Raw genomic sequence first — 25049 nt, forward strand, 5'->3', positions numbered from 1 at the left:
TCATGTTTTGTACTAGTTGCAACCTTTTTAACTGGTATTTTGGAAGACCGCAGTGCTAGGCATTACAACAGTGGCATTCCTGGGGAGGCTGGCACCCGGGGCGGATCGCCGATGCGCCCGCCCCCCGGCTGCAGCGCCCCCCCCGATGCAGCATGGACCCCCCCCCCGGCGAAAGGACACCTCTGCGAGGGAACCCCCCCCCCGCCGGGTGCACGCCGCTGGGGGGGTGCCGCGTGCCTGTCCTCCGTTGTTCCATGCTTCTTCTCTGCCCCGGAACAGGAAGTAACCTGTTCCCGGGCAGAGAAGAAGCATGGAACAATGGAGGACAGGCGCGCGTGGCACCCCCCCCAGCGGCGTGCACCCGGGGCAGACCGCACCCACCGCCCCCCCTAGGAACGCCAGTGCATTACAATAATCTGTTCTAGAAACAACAGATGCGTGTAATAAAACAGCTAAATCCTTTTGATCTCAGAATGGTCACAGCCTACGAAGAAGCTGCCAGCTGGCAAAGGAAGTGGTCCCTTAACAAATTTAGGGCCCTGTTTACTAAGGTGCACTAGCGTTTTTAGTACTCGCTAAAAATTAGCACACACTAATGCTAGAGACACCCATAGGAAATATTGTTGCTGGAGCCTGGAGAGAGTCTTATCTTGGATGTGTGTGAAGTCCAGCAAAGTCCATGGAGGTACAGATCAGGAATAGCAGAGAGGCAAGAGGCAGAGCGAAGAGAGCGAACTGAAAATGTTCCAAGCTTTTTATAATCTCTTGTTGGACCATAGGCTGAAGTCAGACGGGGTGTACTTGATCCAATGAAAACTGGTTCCATCTAGTTTTGAGATAGAGCATGGTAACTGGTCACATGTTTTAATGATTTCTGTCTGGACATCTGCTGTGATATACAGTACATCCAGAAGGCATCTGACAGGACTAAGAGTCTTTGTCTGAGAGTAGATATGCTTTCTTTTGTCAGTTAGGTGGAGTTTCGCTGTCTTTTGTTAAGTCCAGTCTCTGTGATTGATGTCAATATTCAGATTTTTGTTCTTTGAAGATGTGTTGATTGACTGTAAGTATCCACCCGTCTAGCCTTTGTTACATGGGAGGGTGATGGTCAGAGACGTTTATCTGATACTGTTCCAATAAGTCTTTGCAGCTGTATATACATTTGTATCTGACTCCAGCAAAATCAATAACTCTGACAATTAAACTCATATCATGCTACAGAGCCAATAACATCTAGATCTACACTCCTGACTACTTTTGCACTAGAGCTGGATCATAATACTGTTCTAAAGCTTTACTTTCATTATATGTTGCAACAGTTTTGGGGATCTGTAATTCGTGTATTTCCAGAATAACCACATTACCACTGTTTTCTCAACAGTCAAAATCAAGTTTTTGCTTCCACAACCAAGCTGCCACCTTTTCTAAACTGCGGATTAATTTCCCTATTATCTCTTTCTGATCCCCTTCCACATACATATTTACAGCAACTGCACATATATTCCATAAAAACAAGATTGTCTTCTAGTGAAATAAACATAGGCTTAAGGATACATAGAGAAGGTTTACAGACCTTTCATATCCTGGAAACAAGCTTGTAAACAGTTGGACTCATCTATTCAGAAAATACACATTAGGGAATGAGACTGAAGAGGTTAGTGAACCCTCAGACAACTGTCAGCACTTGAGTGCAATCCAAAAATTTTCAGTAGAGATCTAAATTTTTGATAGGAGAGCTCAAGTCGCTGTGCACATCTCCACCTACTGCATCTTGTGAGACGTGGAGGGGCATAATCGAATGTGAACGCCTATCTCCATGGGCGTCTATGGCCAAAAATGGGTACGTGAAGAGGCGGGACAGACCGTATTTTCGAAAAAATGGACGTTTTTCAGCTGGGCGTTTGGTTTTTTTAGAGATAATGGAAACTAAAAACACCCAGCTCAAAAACGTCCTAATCCAAGCCATTTGGTTGTGGGAGGGGCCAGGATTCGTAGTACACTCGGCCCCCTGACATGCCAGGACACCAACTGGGCACCCTAAAGGTCAGTGCGGTGGACTTCAGACACCGCTCCCACATGCATAGCTCCCTTACTACGGGTGCTGAGCCCCCAACCCCCCTCCCCCAAAACCCACTACCCACAAATGTACAACACTACCATAGCTCTTAGGGGTGAAGGGGGCACCTATATGTGGGTACAGTGGGTTTTGCAGACCTCCCATTTACCAGCACAAGTGTTACAGGTAGGGGGGGATGGGCCTGGGTCCGCCTGGCTGAAGTGCACTGCGGTACCCACTAAAAGTGCTCTAGGGACCTGCATACATGCAGGTCTCTAGGACTTGTTGCTGCTATATAACCTTGGCACACCAGTTGACACCTGAAGACTAATCTCTCCAAAAACGTCCTTTATTGGAATAAGCACGCTTACTCACAGTTAACTGCAGATCAGAAATTGTGCCCCACTGGCAACGAGTCTCCCGGGTACTGAGATGAGCAGTAGGTCAGAGCTGGCAGAATGCTGTACAATGTCCTCTTTCAGCCACATTCAAGGTAAGAACTAAGTTCTGTAGCGTGGCTAACACGTGAAAGGGATCTAAAGCTGGCTTACAAAAATGGCCACTACCTCATGGACTACCGGAAACAAAACAGGGCACACTCTGACCCAGTAAGCAGGGGGAAAAGCACCATGGGAGTAGAGCCTACCAACTACCAACATCGTGAGCATTTGCCACAAGCTAGTGGAATCACGGAGCCCAATACCCTACACCCACCACAATGCATTGCTGATGTGACTCTGCAGTGCCCTTAACAGAAAAGGTGTCACACTCACCCGAGAGCCACATCAGAACCAGGGAAAGGCTGTCACAGGATAGAACACATCCTGCTGTCATGGAGGTGGGTACGGCATTTGAGGCTGGCATAGAGGCTGGAAAAAAAGTTTGTAAAGTGGGTTTTTTTTGGTGGGAGGGGGTTAGTGACCACTGGGGGAGTCCGGGGAGGGCATCCCCCATTCCCTCCAGTGGTCATCTGGTCAGTTGGGGCACTTTTTTGGGACCTGTTCGTGAAAAAAAAGGGTCCAAAAAAAGTGACCCAAAATCACGGTAAAAACACCTTTTTTTTTCCCGATTATCAGCTAATGACGCCCATCTCTCCTCGGGTGATAACCACGCCCCAGTTCCGCCTTCACCACGCCTCCAACACGCCCCTGTCAACTTTACCCGTTTCCGCGATGGATTGCAGTTGGAAACACCCAAAATCGGCTTTCGATTATACCAATTTGGGCGCCCACGGGAGAAAGACGCCCATCTCCCGATTTGGGTCGCAATATAGACGTTTTTCTCTTTCGATTATAAGCTGGATAGTACCCTCACCAGCAAACAGTCATGAGTCACACATCAGCTGCACAAAACACTCTCCCACATTCTTCTGATGATGTATTTCCTGTTTCCGCAAGGGCGGGACACTGAGAGGGAAGGGAAAAGCTGGAGGCAAGCCTGCTGTGCTGTTTTTTTTTCACAGCCACCGCTGCAACTTAAAATGAAAGGTTTAAATGCAGGGTGGCAGGAATGGAGAGGGGGGCTGTCGGGGAGCTGAGGGTGGGCAGGGGGAACTGAGAGCTGCCTGTAACCGGGTTGTGCTGGCCCTGCATTTGGGGGGGCAATGCCCCCTTGCCCCCAAACTACGTCCGTGTCAGAAACTGATAGAAAAATCACACAGATCAAAATGCCAGTTTGATTAACACACAAACTATATTCTATCAATGCCCAATTTATATATATATGCTACATGTAGAGCCTAGGTGTCTGAACATTGCCCCTACCTTTGCAATTTTCCATGAAAAGCATTTCTCTTTGAGAATTGGTGCAAGTCTATGGGCAGGGGCAAACTTTGGGAGATGAAAAAGGATGCAAGGAATCATAGCGGGACCTCATTTGTATAAGTGGATAGAAGCCAGAAAATGAACCAAAGAGCGGGACCATGTGCAAAAAACATGGTTGCTCAATAGCAGTGTCAGCATTCTCTATGGGTAAAAGTGCCCACAGAGTTTACATCTGCCTGCAAAGTTTTAATAATTTCTCCCACTATATACACGCCATGTCCAGTTTTCAGAGTAAATTGTCATTTCTTCATCTTTCCTATATTTATTTATTTATTTATTGCATTTGTATCCCACATTTTCCCACCTCTTTGCAGGCTCAATGTGGCTTACAATGTATCGTTATAGAATTCAGTACCCAAAAATGTTTTTTTTTTTAAAGTGGAAAAGTTTACTTTGTCTCTGTCAGGTGAAAAAATGCTTTATAATTAATAGCATGCCTAAACTAACCTACTTATTCTCTGTGCTTCCTTGATTTCCAACAAGGAGTGTCTGGCCCAGTTTCGATAAGGCCCTCTCTGCTGTCATTCGGAACAAGTGCCATTCAAGACTACTTAGCAATATTGCAAGCCCCGAATGACAGGGGCGGTTTTGGCAGTTCAAAATTTGTGCAATTATTCGTTGGCAGCTAAATTGGTATACATCAAGCTTTCAAGAACTAAGTCATGTTCTGATAGCTGAAAAAGAATAGAACAAATCTTTGCACCAGCTCTAAATCTCATGATGCTTGCTTTTGTACCTTGCCATACTGCTCCCCTCCAATCCAAGAAATATCACTTGAGTGATCTGTAGGCAAATAAGGGGGCCATTGTGCCAACCCTCAGAGTGCCCCACAGGAATTGACTGGTAACTTTGGATTTTTTTTTCAATACCGGACCATCTTTTTCAAGCATTCTTTTGCAGTAAAGTCCATGCAAAATTCCTTATAAAAAAATCAATGATTTGCATACAAAAACAGAGTTTTACATGCTAGATTTAACTATCCAGCTTATAATCGAAAGACAAAAACGCCTATATTGCGACCTAAATCGGGAGATAGGCGTTTATCTCCCAAAAACGAATAACGCGGTATAATCGAAAGCCGAACTTGGACGTTTTCAACTGCACTCCATCGCGGAAGTGTACAAAGTTGACGGGGGCATGTCGGAGGCGTGGTGAAGGCGGGACTGGGGCGTGGTTATCACCTGAACAGAGATGGGCGCCTTTCCCCGATAATTGAAAAAAAGTATGCGTTTGTAGCTAGAATTTAGGGCACTTTTCCTGGACCCTGTTTTTTCACGAATAAGGCCCCAAAAAGTGCCCTAAATGACCAGATTACCACCAGAGGGAATCGGGGATGACCTCCCCTGACTCCCCCAGTGGTCACTAACCCCCTCCCACCACAAAAAATGATGTTTCACAACTTTTTATTTTCACCCTCAAATGTCATACCCAGCTCCCTGGCAACAGTATGCAGGTCCCTGGAGCAGTTGTTAGGGGGTGCAGTGGACTTCAGGCAGGTGGACCCAGGCCCATCCCCCCCTACCTGTTACAATTGTGCTGCTTAATGCTTAGTCGTCCAACCCCCCCAACCCACTGTACCCACATGTAGGTGCCCCCCTTCACCCCTTAGGGCTATAGTAATGGTGTAGAGTTGTGGGCAGTGGGTTTTGAGGGGGATTTGGGGGGGCTCAACACACAAGGGAAGGGTGCTATGCACCTGGGAGCTCTTTTACCTTTTTTTTTGTCCTGGCATGTGTGGACTTCAAAAATAGCTTCCAGGTACATAGCTCCCTTACCTTGAGTGCTGAGCTCCCCAAATCCCCCCCCCAAACCCACTCCCCACAACTGTATACCACTACCATAGCCCATAGGGATGAAGGGGGGCACCTACATGTGGTTACAGTGGGTTTGGGGGGGGGGGGGGTTGGAGGGCTTAACATTTACCACCACAAGTGTAACAGGTAGGGGGGATGGGCCTGGGTCCATCTGCCTGAAGTGCACTGTACCCACTAAATATTGCTCCAGGGACCTGCACACTGCTGTCAGGGAGCTGGGTATGACATTTGAGGCTGGCATAAAAACATTTTGTTTGGTTTTTTTTGGGTGGGAGGGGCTTGGTGACCACTGAGGGAGTAAGGGGAGGTCATCCCCAGTTCCCTCCGGTGGTCATTTGGTCAGTTGGGGCACCTTTTTAAAGCTTGGTCCTGAAAAAAAAAGGGACCAAGTGAAGCCGGCGAAATGCTCATTAGGGCCGGCTTTCTTTTTTCCTTTGTCGGGCGAAGCCGACCATCTCATAAGCACGCCCCCGTCCCGCTTTCGCTACCCTATTGACACGCCCACTTGAAGTATGGCCGGCTCCATGATGGAAAGCAGTTGGCGCCGGCCAAAATCGGCTTTCGATTATACCGATTTGGCCAGGTTCAGGAGATCACCGGCCATCTCCTGATTTGAGTTGGAAGATGGCCAGTGATCTCCTTCGAAAACAAGCTGGATATTTAAACATCTCTATCATATCTTCCCTCTCTACTGCCTTTCTTCCAAAGTATATATATAGTGAGATCTTTAAGTCTGTCCCCATACGCTTTATGATGGAGATCATTGACCATTTTGCATAGTAATATAGTAGATGACGGCAGATAAAGACATGTATGGCCCATCCAGTCTACCCAACAAGATAAACTCATAGCATAAGGTACGATGCAATACTATATATGTATACTTGATCTTGATTTCTCCTTTCCATTTTCAGGACACAGACTATAGAAGTCTGCCCGGCATTGGTCAGGTTCTCCAGATACTGAAATTGTCATCAACCCCCCCCCCCCCTCCAGCCCATCCAAATCTGTCCAGCCATGATCAGGGCACAGACCATAGGAGTCTGTCTGGCACTGGCCTTGCTCTACATCTACTGAAGCAGAATCTGTCCAGCCATGATCAGGGCACAGACTGTAGAAGTCTGCCCAGGACTGATTTTGCTTCTCAGTTACTAGTGTTGCTATCTGACCACCTCTAAGCTTGGTTCCATACCTTTCACACAGAATTTTCATGCAGTTTTGAATTCAGTTACTGTTTTCATTTCCATCACCTCCTGATGGAAGGCATTCCAGGTATCTAGTACCCTCTCGATGAAAAATTACTTCCTGACATTATTCCTGAGTGCCCCCCCCCCCCCCCCCCCGTAACCTCAGTTCATGTCCTCCAGTCCTACCACCTTCCCGTCTCTGGAAAAGGTTTGTTTGTAGATTAATACCTTTCAAATATTTGAACGGTATTAATCTACAAATGCCCTCTCGATCAACTCCATCCTGTTTATAACTTTGTGAAGGTGTAGTCTTCAGAATTGTCCACAATATTCTAAATGAGATCTCGCCAGAGTGTTATACAGGGGCATCGTCACCTTTTTTTTACTACTGGTCATTCCTCTCCCTATGCACCCAAACATCTTTCCAGCTTTCGCCATCATCTTTTCTACCTGTTTGGCCACCTTAAGATCACCACATATGATCATATTCAAGTCCCACTCCTCTTTCATGCACAACTTTTATATAACTCCCACAGTGTTTTAAAGCAAATTTCTGCTTGCACAATTGTATTTATGGGTAGGGAGTGGTGGGGGGGGGGGGGGGGGGGGGGGGGGAGGGGAGAATTCATTTCCCTTCAAAAGTTGCCAGGAATTAGTCATAGTCTCAACATTTTGCAAGCCAACCAACTTGCAAGTCTTTGGCATTTTCTTTCGGCTCTCTGAATCTCATTTTAATAAAGACTGTTTAAGAAAGTAATGTTAAAACAGACTTTCAAACCTGGGCAGCACATGTGCATTTTTACAAAAGAAAGTATGTACATGCTTTCTCTTGACCTCATCTGCTGTTTGGCATGCAAACACTGACTGTATGCACAAATGCATATACATACATTTTCTTATAAAATATGGAGGCGATTTTAAGCCTGTGGCAGTAGAGGAGTGTGGTAGCCGTGTTAGTCCACTCTTAAGGTTAATGCGGCTGTATGCGGTATCTTCCATCTTAAGTAGAGGCTACCACACGGCTACCACACTCCTCTACTTAAGATGGAAGATACCGCATACAGCCGCATGAAAAAGCAAATGAACAAACTTTTGGAAAAAGAAACAAAAGTGAACAGTCATCTTTACTTTCTGACAAGCCTGAGGCAGGAAGGTTGGTTCTGAGTCCAGATATTCAATGCTGGTTGCTGAAATGTATCCCCCTCGTTATATAACACACATAAATGGGAGGGTCATGGGCAGAATGTTAGGAATGCACCATTCTGTCCATGCCCCTCCCATTTCTGTGCCCCCTTTTTTAAACTCATTTGTAAAATATAGGCACGGATCCTGTGCCTAAATTTACTACTACTATTTATCATTTCTATAGCACTACAAGATGTACACAGCACTGTTCACTTAAACATGAAGAGACAGTCCCTGCTCCACAGAGCTTACAATCTAATCAAGACAGACAAACAGGACAAATGAGGCGTAAGGCAAATACTTAAAGTGGGAATTATAAAACAGACATGGGTACTGAACAAGTGAATAGGAGTTAGGAGTTAAAAGCAGCCTCAAAAAGGTGGGCTTTTAGCCTAGATTTGAAGACAGTCAGAGATGGAACTTGTTGTACTGGCTCAGGAAGTCTATTTCAGGCGTATGGTGCATTTGAATTAAATCTAATTAGTGCCAATAACTGGTTAAGAAGCCAATTATCGGCCCTAATTAGCTCATTGTTCCATTAATTTGCACACACAATATTTAGCGACTTTTATAGAATTTGGAGAATATTGTCTGTGCATTCATTTATTTCAGCTCACAAGCTGCTATGAATGCATGCAGCTTCATTATAGCTATGCTTCCTGTAGCTTTCCAGGAACACTTTTATAAAGACACACAGACTAAAAATATATGCCTGCCACACCTCCCAACCTAGGTGCCCTGTTAGAAATGCACCCTCTGAGAGTAGCTGCTTTGTAGAATTGCTATGGTATGTCTTGATTTATCATATGTTAGAACGGAAACCGCCCCTCGTCTGTAACTATACTCCATTATGCTTAATTTGTTTTCTGTAATTAGTCTTGTTTTATCCTTGTGTGTTTTTTTTTCTTTTTTTTTTGCAATGACAGAACATGCTAATGGGATATAAGTGAATCACCGTTCCTGCATTTGTTTCTAACTTTTCAGTTTTGGCCTTATGGTAGCACTGAATACTATATTTGACAGTAAAATGTCTTAAGTTACTATGACTACCCGGCAGCACTGAAAGCAGAAGAGGACAAAAGGATAAACAGACGCTGCCTATGCTCTTAGTTATCCTTTGAATGACTTCTAATAATGAAAAATTCCAGTCGGTTGTTCACGATAACAGCACAAAGCAGCAAAGCGTGACGAGTATTTTTTGTTTTCTTTTGAGTTAATTTTCCTATTTTATTTACTGTAGTCTAAAATGTGAATGCTGAACATAGGGGGTTTGCGTTCAGAGATTACATACAAGATATCATGCATCTAGCCAAAACCACTGGTGAGAGAATTGGTTGTATCTTATTCAGGAGCGGTTACTCAAGAAGTGCTGAAAAATTGCTGCCAGATTAACGGTGGGTTGAGGCACCTGTCAGAGTGCTGAGCAGAGTCACAAGATAAACTGTTTATTTCGCAGGCCATTTCCAGCGTTACAAAAATACATCCTATTTTTATAGTTCTGGAACTTAACTGGCAGTAATCGGGAAGCGCGGTTACTGCTGGGTTAGCACGGGAGCCCTTACCACCATTTTAATGGGTGGCGGTAAGGGTTCCCCCCCCCCCCCAAAATGGTCACACGGTAAGTGTTCACTTACCCCATGGCCATTTCTTTTCTTCAGAAAAAGACAGCCTTTTACCCGCGGTGGTAAAAGGGGGCCTCAGCGCGCATCAAAAACCATGTGCTGATACTAGTGCAGGACCCCTTTTACTGCAGTTTAGTAAAAAGACTCCTAAAATAGCAAAACCACAAGAATGTAAAGAAGCTTCCACTTTAAGAGCAGATTTGACAAAAGAAGAGATGAAGATGAATCATTTAGGGGCTCTTCTACTAAAGTATGTTAAGCACTTACCCCAAGATTCTATATATAATGCCCAAATTTAGAAACCATATTTGCGCACAGATCCATGATGGGCACACAAAGAACTTGGTTAATGAGCTATTAACTATCGATTCATTGATGTTAACAATCAATTAATTGAAGTTAATTGGCACTAATTTGGATTTGCCTACACTATTCTGTAACACCAGGTGCCTAAATTTTATGGCATGCAAATCTACTACTACTACTACTACTACTACTATTTAGCATTTCTATAGCGCTACAAGGCGTACGCAGCGCTGCACAAACATAGAAGAAAGACAGTCCCTGCTCAAAGAGCTTGCAATGTAATAGACAAAAAATAAATAAAGTAAGCAAATCAAATCAATTAATGTGAACGGGAAGGAAGAGAGGAGGTGTGGCCATGGAAGGGGCACAGGTGGGTCAGAGATGAGATACTTAGATGCTACAATAAAAAAACGTACAGGGTTATTACTCCTGTTAGATATTTCATCAGTTGTTGATAGTTTAGATCATGGTTGTTGGAATGGTTATGTGCTGTAGGGGTGGGAGTGATGGTATTTATTTATTTATTTATTATTTATTTATTTATTTATTTATTTGTTACATTTGTATCCCACATTTTCCCACCTATTTGCAGGCTCAATGTGGCTTACATAGTACCGGAGAGGCATTTGCATACTCCGGTGTAAACAAATACAAGGTGATGTTGTGGTAAGATAAAGATAAAGTTCATATGGCACAGCCACATTAGGGAATCGTTCAACGGAAGAGTTGTGCTATGTCCATGTCGTACTCTAGGTTTGTTGTGTTGCAGCATTCATGCGTTTAAGATGGGTTGGTAGGGTATGCCTTTTTAAATAGGTTAGTTTTTAGTTTTTTCCAGAAGTCTAGGTGGTCGAACGTGGTTTTCAAGGCTTTTGGTAATGCGTTCCACAGCTGTGTGCTTATGTAAGAGACATTGGATGCGTAGGTTGATTTGTATTTGAGTCCTTTGCAGCTTGGGTAGTGCAGATTTAGGTACATTCGTGTAGATTCAGATGTGTTTCTAGTTGGAAGGTCGATCGAGTCTGTCATGTATCCCAGGGCTTCGCTGTAGATAATTTTGTGGACCAGGGACCTGCTTTAAATCTTTTGTACATAATGGACTAGATTCTATATATCACACTGAGATTACCACACAGAAATCAAAGTGTATTCTCTAAAGTAAGCTTTAATTTAGGCGTACTTTATAGAATACATCGAGCGCCAGTCCACACAACTAAATTTAGTCACAGTCAGTTACGACAAGTAAATCCTAGTGTAAATCCCGATGCCTAAATTATGCACGAAGCAGGTGTATTCTATAACAAAGCACATCAATTTTAGAATTGCTCATGACTTGTCCATTCCATGCCCATAACCACACCCACTTTTCAACTATGTGGCTTATATTTACGTACAGAACATTAAAGACTATGCTTAGCAGTAGTGTACATAAATTCTAATTAATGCCAATTAGTGCTGATAATTTTTTGTTAATATCCAATTATCAGCGCTGATTAGCTTTTTAACTAATTAAGTTGTGCGCATTGTTGTGGAATATGTTTCGATTTCCACAAAGAAAATCTTGGTGCTATATATATATATAGAATCCTGGGGAATAGGTCTTTTTGGGATTTTGGTATTAACATCACCTCATATAAGATACATTTGTTATATGATCCCCGTTGTCTCTGACTTTTTTAAACCTGTATTTCCATCCTGGTTGGTGGAAAATCACATATGAAGGAATGTGCAGAAAATGGATGTTTTATGGGTTGGTATGACTGCCCCATTCTCCACTGAGCTTGGCTCGATTTTGTGCTTTTCTTAGTACTTACATGTGGTGGCAGAAGCTAGGTATTAAGGTATTACTTGGAAACTCAGGTGAACCATGTAGTTTGGGCAACTTGGTTAAAATTTAAAATGATGCATCGATTGTATTCTAATTTGGATGCACAAGATTTTTATACTGTTGAATAAGCAACAATACTTACTCGGCTGGAAGATTGTAATGCTATTTATGCAGGGCTCCCTCAATGTGTTTTACAAAAGTTGCAGAGGGTGTAGAGTGTTGCCTCCTGCATGATAACATATCAGAAACTCTAAGAAAAATTTACACCTCTTTTATGTGCATTTCATTGGTTACCTATAAAGCTTCACATTCAGTTCAAACTTTGTTGCTTAGTATTTAAGGCTCTTCAAAGCATAGGATCTGTATACTTGAGGGGGCATTTGCAACTTTATGAGCCAGGTTGTGACCTAATGGTCAGAATAATTTGGCATTGCTGAGAGCAAGATATTTCCGCTTAGTGAGACACATGTATTTTGTTTTGTGAGTGTTGGTTTGTGGAATAAGCTATGGGGACATTTAATGTTAGTCCATGTGACAAAACAGTGGAGAGAGAGAGTGAGAGAGAACTTTTGAGCAGCTATATGTCCTGATCTCCACAGGTACTATTTAAATAGTTATAATTGATCCATATTTCAGTTACTTTTTACTGCTTGCTGATTGCACATTTTCTGTTCATTGTCCTAATTTTTTCCTGACAATAAACATGTTTCAGTTTATTGCCTCTGACTGTCTAGACTGATTAAGAATCCTGGTGGTTTGTATGTTGGGTCTGTGAGTGCTTTCAAGGAACTGTGGGAGCACTGGGAGTGTGCCCCAGTAACCTAGAAATCTCTGGGAATAATTTGAGAGCAGGACACTCACCCTACTACTACTACTACTACTATAAATCATTTCTATAGCGCTACCAGTCGTACACAGCGCTTTACAATTGAACATGAAGAAAAGACAGTCCCTGCTCAAAAGAGCTTACAATCTAAATCAGGACAGACAGACAGGACCAATAAGGATAAGGGTAGGACAGACAGAAGGACACATAGGGAAAGGGACTATTGAAGAGAGGAAGACAAAATAAAGGTTACGAGCAAGTGACAAGTTAGGAGTCAAAAGCAGTATCAAACAGGTAAGCCTTTAGCCAGGATTTGAAGGTGGTCAAGGATGGAGCTAGACGTAATGGCTCAGGAAGCCCATTCCAGGTATAAAGTGCAGCGAGACAAAAGGAACGGAGTCTGGAGTTAGCGATGGCAGAGAAGGGTGCAGTTAGGAGAGATTTGTCTAGTGAACGGAGTTCCTGGGAAGGAGTGTAGGGAGAGATGAAGGTGGAGAGGTAGTGAGGAGTGAATGCACTTATAAGTCAATAAGAGGAGCTTGAATTTTATATGGAAACGGATAGGGAGCCAGTGAAGTGACTTCAGGAGAGGGCTGATATGGGCATAACAACTTTGGCGAAATAGTAGTTGTGCAGCAGAATTTTTAACAGATTGAAGAGGAGAGAGGTGGCTGAGTGGAAGACCTGTGAGAGGCAAGTTGCAGTAATCTAAGCGAGAGGTGATGAGAGTGTGGATGAGGGTTCTGAAAGCGTGTTCAGAAAGAAAAGGGCGAATTTTGGCGATTATTATAAAGGAAGAAATGACAGGTTTTATCAATCTGTTGAATATGTGCAGAGAAGGAGAGGGAGGAGTCGAAGATGACCCCAAGGTTATGAGCAGATGAGACAGGAAGAATGAGCGTGTTGTCGACAGAAATAGAGAATGGGGGAAGGGGAGAGGTTGGTTTAGGTGGGAAGATAAGGAGCCAGAGGCGGTTGAGGCCCAGTCAGTGGGAGGAGGGTGCTAGTGTAGAGCACAAGTGTCGAGTGCAGGCGGACCTGAGCTGTGTTGGGGTTAGATCCTCTAAGTGGCTACTGGGTAGCCCCAGGTGGGTGGCTAGGCATTATGTGACAGTCCATGATTATGTAACTTTTCTGAGACAAATAAAGATGTGTTGGGTTTTTTTTACTCAGTATTATTCTTGCTAATGGGGATGGATGATTTATATATATTGGGGAATTGGATGAGTAGGAGAAGTTGGGGGAGGAGGGTTGTTGATGATGGTAGACTGTGTTGATTTCTGTTATAAATGTCTTATTGTACTCCATATTGTACAGCGTTTGTTGATAGTGGCAGGCTATATCTCTTTCAATTAAATTAACACAATTAAATAAAGGGAGTATTAACTTTTCTGCACAGTTGATCACATTAGCAGTTAATGCACAGTAATGACCCATGTAGTATCTGTAGAGTATAGTCATCACCCATTCCTAACCCCAAAATGGTGTTTTCTGAATTAGCTGTTTTAACATGGGAGTCAGCATGAGCTAATTCCCACATTAAACAGGTTATCAATAGAAATCAAACAAAATAAAACATGGAAAAGAAAATAAGATGATACCTTTTTTATTGGACATAACTTAATACATTTCTTGATTAGCTTTCGAAGGTCGCCCTTCTTCCTCAGATCGGAAATAAGCAAATGTGCTAGCTGACAGTGTATATAAGTGAAAACATTCAAGCATTACTATGACAGTCTGACAGGGTGGGAGAATGGGGGTGGGTAGGAGGTATGCATGGGGGCATCTCCTAGTGCCTCTCAAAGGTAAAGGGGACACCTCTACAACTGGGCACCTCCATTTAGGCAACCTGAGGATGCGTGGTATGAACCTATTCTACAGTGGCAACTGGGCACCCAGTGTTGGTGTACCTTGCATTTACGTTTTACACAAGCCGCATAAATACATCAAAGACACATATAACTTACAGTATTCTCTAAGTTAGATGCAAAAGTGGGAGCCCCACCTATGCCCCCCCCCCATGTTCCACCCGCTCCGCCCATATACATGCTCCCTTGCATTTATGTGCTATGTAGGATACACTCACCTTTGTAGGACAGCACTTAGGTGCCCTGATTTCACACACATTTTATTTTATTTTATTTTTCTTACATTTGTACCCCGCGCTTTCCCACTCATAGCAGGCTCAATGTGGCATACATATTGCAGGTATTTATTTGTACCTGGGGCAATGGAGGGTTAAGTGACTTGCATGTGCATTAGTGCAAATATTCTACACATTTATGTGTGCAAGAGAAGTATAATATAGGTGCCCTTAAAATGTATTGATGAACTCACACATTCTTACCTTACATGCAGGTCACAGTGTTTGCTAGCATTTTTCAGTAGGTTTTTTTTAACTACAACAATTTATCTTCTTTCCTATGGTTTTCCAGCGTCTTTCTTCAGTGTTTGAGTGCTTAGAAAGCTGTATTCAAAAGCAAAGACAGAGAGCATGTGTAGAAACACACAAATACCACCCACACAGAATAGACAAAACAGGAAAACAAAATAACAACAAAAGACAGGAGCAAAACACATTCTCTGCAGTCAAGTCTAGAGGACTCAGCTCCGCAATGAGCCCCTACCTAATCTAAAATAGAGTGAGTGAGACAGTTCAACCAGTGTCCCAGTGCAACAGTTTAAATGTCCTTGCCTTGACCAATGTCTCAGCCTCTTGAAACACATAATCCAACTCGAGTTTCCTCCCAAGGCCATACAGGTCAGGCTCTAAAAAATGCTCTGAAAGAGCTACAGGCTGTTCCCCCCTCTCCACAAGGTCTCCTTGATACAGCACACTACCACCCACAACCTCCAGCGTGGAGTGGCAGAGGACAGGAAACCATACATCACAGCGTCCCTTTTTAGTAAGTTCTCTATCCATAAATCTTGATCTTTAGGTGTTTTTTCTTTATACTGGTACTTCTCTTTGTTTTTTAATTTATTTTAAACTAGTAAAAAAGCCCCGTTTCTGATGCAAATGAAACGGGGCTAGCAATGTTTTCTTCTGTGTGCATGTGGGAGTGTGTGTGTCCCTGCCCTCTGGCCTCTCTCCCCTCCCCCCTCTGAGTCCTTCACTGTTACAGAGCCAGCGATTTGATTTCGTGCTCTGCTGTTTTCCTTCACTGACTGTATTACAGAGAGGGCGGGGCAGACACTCATAGGGAAACCGGATATCTCGCCCCCTTCACACTTCCGGCTGGAGGCTTCATAGAACGCTGGTGTTGCTTTTTATATAGAGAGATCATTTAGGGGCCCTTTTACTAAGCCGTGTAAGCGTCTGTGTGTGCCATAAAGGAGTTACCGCCTGGCTGCCACATGGCTCTTGCGGTAATATCATTTTTGGTGCATGTCAGATACGTGCGTCTGAAAAATAATTTTTATTTTCTGACGTGCATATCGAACACGTGCCAAGAGGCATTTGATGCGCATAGGTCATTACTGCCCGGTTACTGTGTGAGACTTTACTGCTAGGTCCATGGCTGGCGGTAAGGTCTCAGACCCAAAATGGACGCACGCCAATTTTGATTTTGCCACACATCCATTTTCGGCAAAAATTTAAAAAAGGCTTTATTTACCTGCACACTGAAAAATGGACCGGCGCGCTCCTCAAACGCGCACCTACACTACTGCAAGCCATTTTTCAGCGTACGTTAGTAAAAGGACCCCTTAGCAATTTATTACACAAGCAAAACAAAACTTGTTACAGCAACATAGAGTAGGAATAAATCAAAAAGAATATCACATATAATTCAGGTAACATCAATCTCCTTTAAACCACAATTTGGAAAAGGGGGCTAGTCAGAAGACAAGGAGGTCAAACAAAAGAGGAAAAATTGGTAATATGCATGCTTAGTGTGAGAAACCCCCCCCCCCCCCCCCCCCCCACACCACCACCTAACTTTGTCAATCCTCTAAACTAACTTTTTCAAGTCCAGAAAGGCCCTGAGTTGTTCAGGAGCAAAAAAACAAAAAACAAAACATACATAGTTCCAGCATATTTAACAATACATTTACATGGGTAACTCAGTAAATAAGTATCACCAAGGTCTTTGGTCTCTTGTGTCATTGCTAAGAAAAGCTTCCTACATTCTTGTGTAGATTTAGTAACATCAGGATAAATACAAATTCTCTGACCAAGAAACAACCCCTGTGGGCAACAAAAATAAGCTCTTAAGACCACATTCAAATATTACTCAAATACAAAAGAAATAGTAAAGTAAAATGTTCTACAGTCTCCGTAATAGACTGTTCTAATAATAATAAAGAAAGATTATTTAAATCCAATTTTTCTTCACCAACTTGCTCGCCTGGTTGTACACCTGTCTACTTTTTGGAGGAAATATAATAAATTATATTTACTGGAAGAATAGTCTCAGGGGTAAATTTCAAAGTTTCTAGAAGAAGCTTTCTAAACATGTCAGCAGGGGTCATCCCAGGAGACTTGGGACAATTCAAAAAATGAAGATTACGTTTTCTAAACTGATTTTCCAACTGTTCAATTTTATTTTTGTCACCACTTTATCTTTTAAGAAAGTAGCCGATAATGCTTGAAGAGATTTAAGTTCTTCTTGGGCTTGATTAATTTGAGCAGTACAATCAGTTTTTACAAGCTCTTTATTATCAGCAAGCAAATCAACTTTATTCACAAACGTAGATACTTCTCCCATGAATTTCACAACCATATTTGGAGAGTATTTGGAAGGCCTTGGGGAGTTTTGAAGCAACAGTTGCTTCAAAATTCCCCAAGGCCTTCCAATTCCAAATACTGTCTAAAGTTATTTCCACAGGGGAGCAATTTCCACCTGCTCCCAAGATCTCTACCACAGCAAAAACCTTGCTAGCAGTTGCACTCTCTTTATATTTTATTTATTTATTTATTTATTTATTTATTTATTTATTTATTTATTGCATTTGTATCCCACATTTTCCCACCTATTTGTAGGCTCAATGTGGCTTACATAGGTCTGTTATGGCATTGCCATTCCAGGGGGTCAGATACAAGTAGTAGTGCAAGGGAATAAGGATGGGGAAGAGGTTCTAAGAGAATGGATATAGAAGGGTGACTTTCAGACTTGGGTGGATTGGTGAGGTGGTATAGTTGAGCTTCCAACCAACTTTGGGAATGGAGCCCTGCTTATTGACTGCTGCAGCTGTCGCCGGACATGGAGGAGGACAAACTGCCGGAGGAGAAAAAGTGGTATCCAGTCTTAAGGCACTGGAAGCTCCTTCTTCCAATGCAATAGCAGGGCATACATCTCCGGATTTCTGTGCTGGGGATCTGACGACGAATCACTCTATCATCTGCTGGATGTATGAGGAAGTCCTGGCCAGTGAGGGAACCAGAAGGACTGTGCCCTTACACTTTGTGTGCAGCATAAGCTTGAGGAAAAGGTTCACCAGCAGAAAACAAACAGAGTTCCCCCTGCTGACAGCCTCATGCCGCCATCTTGACCTACCGGTACTTTTATTAGGAAATCCACAGCACATGCAAACTAGCCCATTCTCTTGTTGAAATACCACCCAATGGTTCTTTCAAAGTTTTAGGATGACCCCTTCAGCAAAATATTAATATATTCCTCTCTGGGTATCTTTTCTGCATTATAATAATCAGATTCACCTGGAGTTAAATCCTGTTTCTTTGATTCTGCTGCAAAAGGCAGCAACATAGCTTGGTTTCCAAAGGGTTACGTAGTTGGGTTGTACAAGGTGACTCCACCATGTCATAGTTGGCTTCCTGTCTCATGTTACATGTGACTGCTTTAATAACTACAACTTAGCTGACTAGATCCTTGGAACATTTTCTCTCAGAAGCTGTCTTGCAAAATAGTTCAATAATACTGCTATTTATCTATATAATTATCTGTCACCTCACTTCCACGAAATCAATGTCTCATGAAGTCTCAAATACTTCCAGAATTGTTCATAAAGATTGCACTTTATTAGGGGTAAGATAAATGACATTTTAGCATATTCAATCATGCAGTTCCCTATTCTGCCTCTCCCTTATGCATATAACCCTTATAATTCAAATAAAAACTACCTTTCTTAAATGAATTTAATACTTAATTTAAACAGGCAGACAAAAGTAATATTAGATCTGAATTAATTTGGTAGGTTAGGGTTTTCTCTGATCTGTCTAAACATTCTTCAAACAAAATTGTGGGGAGGATAATTTTCAAAGGAATTTCCATTTGTAGACAGGGTTTACCTTCAAAAAGAAAAACCCTGTTTGAAAATCTAGCCCCTCTCCCGAGCTCCCTCTCCCCAGTATGTCAGAATACACATATTTTTACCTTCTGGAAAAAGTAGGCAATGAGAGTACAAAGGGAGATCAGGGGAGGAAGAGTATTTCTAGAACTTTTATTCTGGATGTTCTGCCTGTATTTTTGAGATCCACATAGTTCATTTAATTCATACTATATAGCTTGCCTCTATATAAAAATGATTTGAGGTGGATTGCATTTTTCAGCTCATTCTGGTTACACAATATTATAAATCACCTCACTAACTTTTTAAACTAACTATTCCATCTTTAGATGTCTTGTCCATCACATCAGCAACATCAATACCAAATCTGTGAAAATAGCCATGTCTTTATTTCCGAAATATGATATAAGTCCTCTCATAGCCTAATGTCCTTGGCAATGCATTCCATTCACATGAGGCTCAACCTTTCAAGATCCACTGATAGTTTGCAATCTCTACCTGATGGTGTGGTTAACAACATCTGGTACTCAGATCTGAAAAGTCTCATTGGTTTATAAACAGAAAACATATCTCAAATCAGTGGTATACCTATGGGTGGGTATAGGCCCACTCAGGCCCACCCAACAGCAGCAACTCATTCCCCTCTCTCCCTCTCCTCTGTCTCTCCTATCCCTCCCCAGTGTACATCCAAGGCATTGCCAGCAGCAGCAGGAATTCAATATTCACTGCCTGTGCCTGTCCTGCAGGCTTCTCTTTACCACATCCTGCCCTTGCTGATTTCACTTCCTGTTTCCTCACTGGCAGAATATGGCAGAAGGAAGCCTGCAGGGCCAGCGCAGGCAGTGAAGGTGAATTGCTGCTGCCACTGGGAATATCTCATTGGTACACCAGGGAGGGATGGGGGTTTCAGAGAGAGAGAAGGGGGCTTGCTAGTCTGCAGGTGAGGGGAGGGAGAGAGAGATGCAGACGTGTTGAGACTAGGCACAGAAGGGGTGAGAGAGAAGAGAGAGGGAGAGATGTTGAGTGTGAGGGCAGAGAGGAAGGTAAAAAAACAACAACAACAACTGCATTTTATATATCTAATTTAACTTTGAGCTCACCAAAAACAGCAGATCTGACTATACCATTGTGTCAAACATACTGTGGTCCTAATCCCCAATACATTTATCCCCGTAATAAAATATAAATTTACATTTTTTAAACTCCACTGGGAGCTAACGGAGCTCACCCAATAGTGGTTTTATCCCATTGTTTTGTCCTTTTAATAATTTTGGCAGCTGTATTCTGGACCAACTCCAATCTGGTACAAATCTATGCACTACAAATTGTGTCCTTTTCCTGCAGCCAGCCCAGTTTTCTCATTCGGGCCATCTCAGCATTGTACCACTATAACTAAAGATGGCAATCAAAATTTCAAAAACCATTTAACCAGGCAAATGGTCTTCCACTGGAAAGAAAAAGCTGTTTGTAAATGTTCCACCCTGTATATGGGATCAAGATCAAGCGTGCTTTTTATTTGAAAGGAAAGTAGGCAAAATCAGAGATAACATTAGATTGGAGGAGGCAGCAACATACTTAGTTCTGCTTTTTCAAAACTATGAGCCCTTTTATTATGGTACTGCAACATACGATTGGCATTTCTATCCTGCATTTACCCCCAAGAATTCTACACAATTTACAATCAAGTAACTAAGCATTCCTAGAAATATACAGGCATTTAATAAGCATTTACAAATCTTCCAAAAAGAAAGTTTTAAGCATTTTTCTAAAAAGTTTAGAATTCTATGAAGAACTTATGGTCACCTGTAAAGAATTCCATCAGGAAGTAGCCTTATATGAGAATTGACCTACAAATGCTCTTTTATATTTTACCTTCTTTGAAATGAGGGTAATGTAAAACCATGTGCGACCTCCCTGAAGGATCACAATTTCTATATGTCAGTGTGGTGGTTTTAATTTCATTTTTATTTGTGTGTGACAGTGGCTGAGGCGCTGTTGCTGGCACATTCCAGTCGGGCTGAAGGCTTTTGTGGCTTTCTGGACCCTCATCTCCAAGTGGGTTGATGGTGGGGAGTGTCGCCACGGTCTTGTTTGATTATTCTAGGAGAAATAAAAACACACAAATTGAAGAGGAAGACAAGAAAACCACCAGAAAAAATATCCATACACACTCACCTCTGTAGAAGAAGATTTTGCAAAGAAATATGCATGTGTGTGCTTGCCCAAGAAAATAGCTCTGTGTGGAAACTGTTGTTGTTTGAAAAGCCATGAGCACTTGAATTTGAGGACACTTTGGTTACTTCACCTGACTACAACATAGTGCTAAAACCTGTTGTTTGTTTCTCTATAATATCATCAAAATTCGTCCTTTCCTTTCTGAGCACACTATCAGAACCCTTATCCACACTCTTATCACCTCTTGCTTAGACTATTGCAACTTGCTTCTCACAGGTCTCACACTTAATCATCTCTCTCCTTTTCAATCTGTTCAAAATTGTGCTGCACGACTTATATTCTGCCAGTGTCGCTATGCTCATATTAGCCCTCTCCTCAAGTCACTTCACTGGCTCCCTATCCGTTTCCACATACAGTTCAAACTCCTTTTATAGACTTATAATTACATTCACTCTGCAGCTCCTCAGTACCTCTCCACTCTCATCTCTCCCTACATTCCTCCCAGGGAACTCTGTTCACTGGATAAATCTCTCTTATCTGCATCCTTCTCCTCCACTGCTAACTCCAGACTCCGTTCCTTTTACCTTGCTGCACCATATGCCTGGAATAGACTTCCTGAGCCGGTATGTCAAGCTCCCTCTCTGGCCGTCTTCAAATCTATTTATTTATTTGTAGCATTTGTATCCTACATTTTCCCACCGATTTGCAGGCTCAATGTGGCTTACCTTTTTGATGCTGCTTTTAACTCCTAACCCTTATTCACTTGTTAAGTACCCTTATTTTATCATCTCCACTTTAGTAATTCCCTTATCTCTTATTTGTCCTGTTTGTCTGTCCTAATTAGATTGTAAGCTCTGTTGAGCAGGGACTGTCTCTTCATGTTCAAGTTTACAGTGCTGTGTACATGTAGTAGCACTATAGAAATGTTTGTTTTAACTCCCCTTTAAAATAAATTGATGCAACTTTGACATCTTTGACTCCCTTCTGTTTTTGGATTTCATTTTCTCTTTGCTGCTTGTGCAGTAATGGTAATATTATGCCATGGTAAGAAATTAAAAAAATGGGAAAAAGCCTGTGTAGTCTGCTGTTCTAGAAATGGGCTTAGCATGCGGGAAAGGCCTGAGGAAGGATGTGCTAGGCCCATTTACATTACATTATGATCTAAGGCCCGTTTCTGACACAAATGAAACGGGAGCTAGCAAGGGTTTCCTCAGAGTGTGTATGTTTGAGAGAGAGTGTGTGAGAGTGACTGTGTGAGAGAGAGAGAGAGAGAGTGAATGTGTGAGTGTGTGAGTGTGTGTGTGTGACAGAGAGAGAGTGAGACTGGGTGCGAGTGTGTCTGTGAGAGAGAGAGTGTGTGTGTGTGAGAATTAGAGTGTGTGCCAGGGGCCCCCTCCCTCCCTCCCTTCCTTCCCCCCTCCCTCCCAGTTCCAGGGTCGTCCCCCAGCTCCCTCCCTCCCAGTTCCAGGGTCGTTCCCTCCCTCCCTCAGTGGCGTAGCCACAGGTGGGCCTGGGTGGGCCGGGGCCCACCCATTTAGGGCTCAGGCCCACCCATCAGTAGTACATGTTTAGCAGTAGCTGGTGGGGATCCAAAGCTCCGCAAGCTGAAGACTTCCCCCTGATGGTAACGAAAATGCTACTTTCCATGATACTGGCACCTATACATGCTCAGTTTTCAGCGTAAGCCTGCTGCAGACTGCCAAGGTGGAAAGAAGTGTTCTCCTGCCAGCTGAGATATTTTTTTCGTGATGGTGGTGCTGGGGGGGGGGGGGGGGAGGGAGAACACTTGGTGCCCACCCACTTTTTGCCCAGGCCCACCCAAAATCTGTTGTCTGGCTACGCCCCTGCCCTCCCTCCCTCTGACTTTCAGGGTCGTTCCCTTTCTCCCTTCCTCCGACTTTCAGGGTCCCCCCTCCTTCCCTCCTTCCGACTTTCAGGGTCCCCTCCTTCCGACTTTCAGGGTCCCCCCTCCCTCCCAGTTTCAGGGTCCCTCCTTCTGAGTTTCTGGGTCCCTCCCTCCCGAGGAGTCATGGCGGCTGCCCACACACTCTCCCATGGGGCCCGGAGGGGCAGCCGCGGCCATCACCTGCTTTCCTCCTCTGCAGCGCTGCTCCGACTCCTGTGGTCCCCCCTCTCCCGTGCCCAGCGCAGGAACGTGCGAGCACACCCGTGCACCGGCTCAGCACAGCAGCACGCTCTCCGTGGCTCTGCCCCCTCTGCTCACACCCAAGGAGGACTCCGACCTTTCGTTACCTGCCATTGGTCTCGACGCTTTCGGCTATTCCACCCCTCAATGCTTCTGTTTCTCTTTCAAGCTCCACCTCCGCCCCTGTGCCCTGCCCCTTTCACCCCTCCTCCTCCAGCTCTGGCGTAATATGTTCATATTTTTCAGCTGCAAAAATTACTTTCATTGCAGCATTCTGTACCTGTTACAATTTAATCTTCAACATCTTGGAACAATCAATATATATGTATGGAATTGCAATAGTCTAAGGGGTCTTTTTACTAAGCTGCAGGAAAAAGAACCCTGCAGTAGCAGCAAGGGTAGTTTTTTCCGCACACCAGGGCCTTTTTTACCACAGCGGGTAAAAAGCCCCTTAAAAATGGCCATGCAGTAAGATAACTCATACTGCATGGCCATGTGACAGGGAGCACTTACCACCTGTTATGTTCCTCACCTGGTTCCAGGCATGGGCGGCCGATTCGCTGGCGAGGTGCGGTTCGGCATAGATAGCTGGCTATTTTGGATGTGGTTTCTCCAGGATAGGTCGGTTTCTGTTTCCTATTTTTGGCAGCCATCATCTTGGTTGGATCATGTCCGCAGCCATCTTGGATAGCTCAAGAGTCAGCCATCTTGGATAGATCTTATCCTAGGGAGCCATCTTGGTGTTGATTAGCTTCAGGAAGGAAGCCCATATTTGGACGTAGGCATCTCTGCTGATGGGAGCAGCCATCTTGAATCAGCTGCACATGTTTGAGATTGATTCCAACACTATTTAAAGCCCTGCCTTCAGTCCTTCATTGCTTCGGCCTCAATTGTTCTGAGGAGTTGCTGTCGGAGTGCTGCTTGCCGACTAAACCTCTGTTCCTGTTTTCCGGACCCTGGCTTGTTTCTCGGATATTGCTTGTTTGCTGCCTGCCTTGACCCTGGACTGATTTTGACTATTCTTTGCCTGTTGGAGTACTAGTTCTGGACTGTGTCTGTTTGCTGCCAACCTGGTCAGCGGCTGTGCAACCCCGCCGGTTTCAGAAGTCCTGGTGGCCACCTGCAGCTGGGAGCTCAACTCCTGGTGAATGGTGGTTGCTTTTCAGGTGAAGCTTGGGGTTGTCTGGCTGCCTGACCGAGTGCGGTGCCACTCCATCTCTGCTGTGCTCAGTCAGGGCACAGAGGCTCACTACTACCGGGTCATAACACCACCACTCACTTACTGCCACCTCAGTGGGTGGTGGTAAGTGCTCCCATGGTAATCGGGCAGCACACGGCAATGCCTAATTACCCCCAGGTTAGCGCTGTGCTACAAAACCTTTTTCTGGTGCGCCAGAAATGACATTCGCTCAAACCAGAAGTACCGCCAGTGTGCGGTAAGCTTGCATTGGGCTTACCACTGCTTTGTAAAAGGACACCTAATTGCAAGCATAGGAGCCAACTTTTTAAAATTATTGGGGGTGCTAAGCCCAATGACAATAACCCCTCCCTGGACACATGCAAGAAATTTTCTCAATATTGTGGGTGCTCAATCACCCACAGCACCCACAGAGTCGGCTCCAATGATTGCAAGAGTACCAAAGTCTGCACTAATGACCTAATATTGGTAGGTTAAAAAAACTTAAGGTTCTGTTTACTAAGCCACACTATAGGTGCACTAGCGTTTTTATCACATGCTAAAACTTAGCATAGGAAATGGGTATCTCTAGCATTAGCGTGCACTAAAAATGCTAGCGTACCTTAGTAAACAGGGCTGAAAATTGGGTTGTTTC

The sequence above is a fragment of the Microcaecilia unicolor genome, chromosome 2, assembly GCF_901765095.1.
Source record: "Microcaecilia unicolor chromosome 2, aMicUni1.1, whole genome shotgun sequence".
NCBI lineage: Eukaryota > Metazoa > Chordata > Amphibia > Gymnophiona > Siphonopidae > Microcaecilia > Microcaecilia unicolor.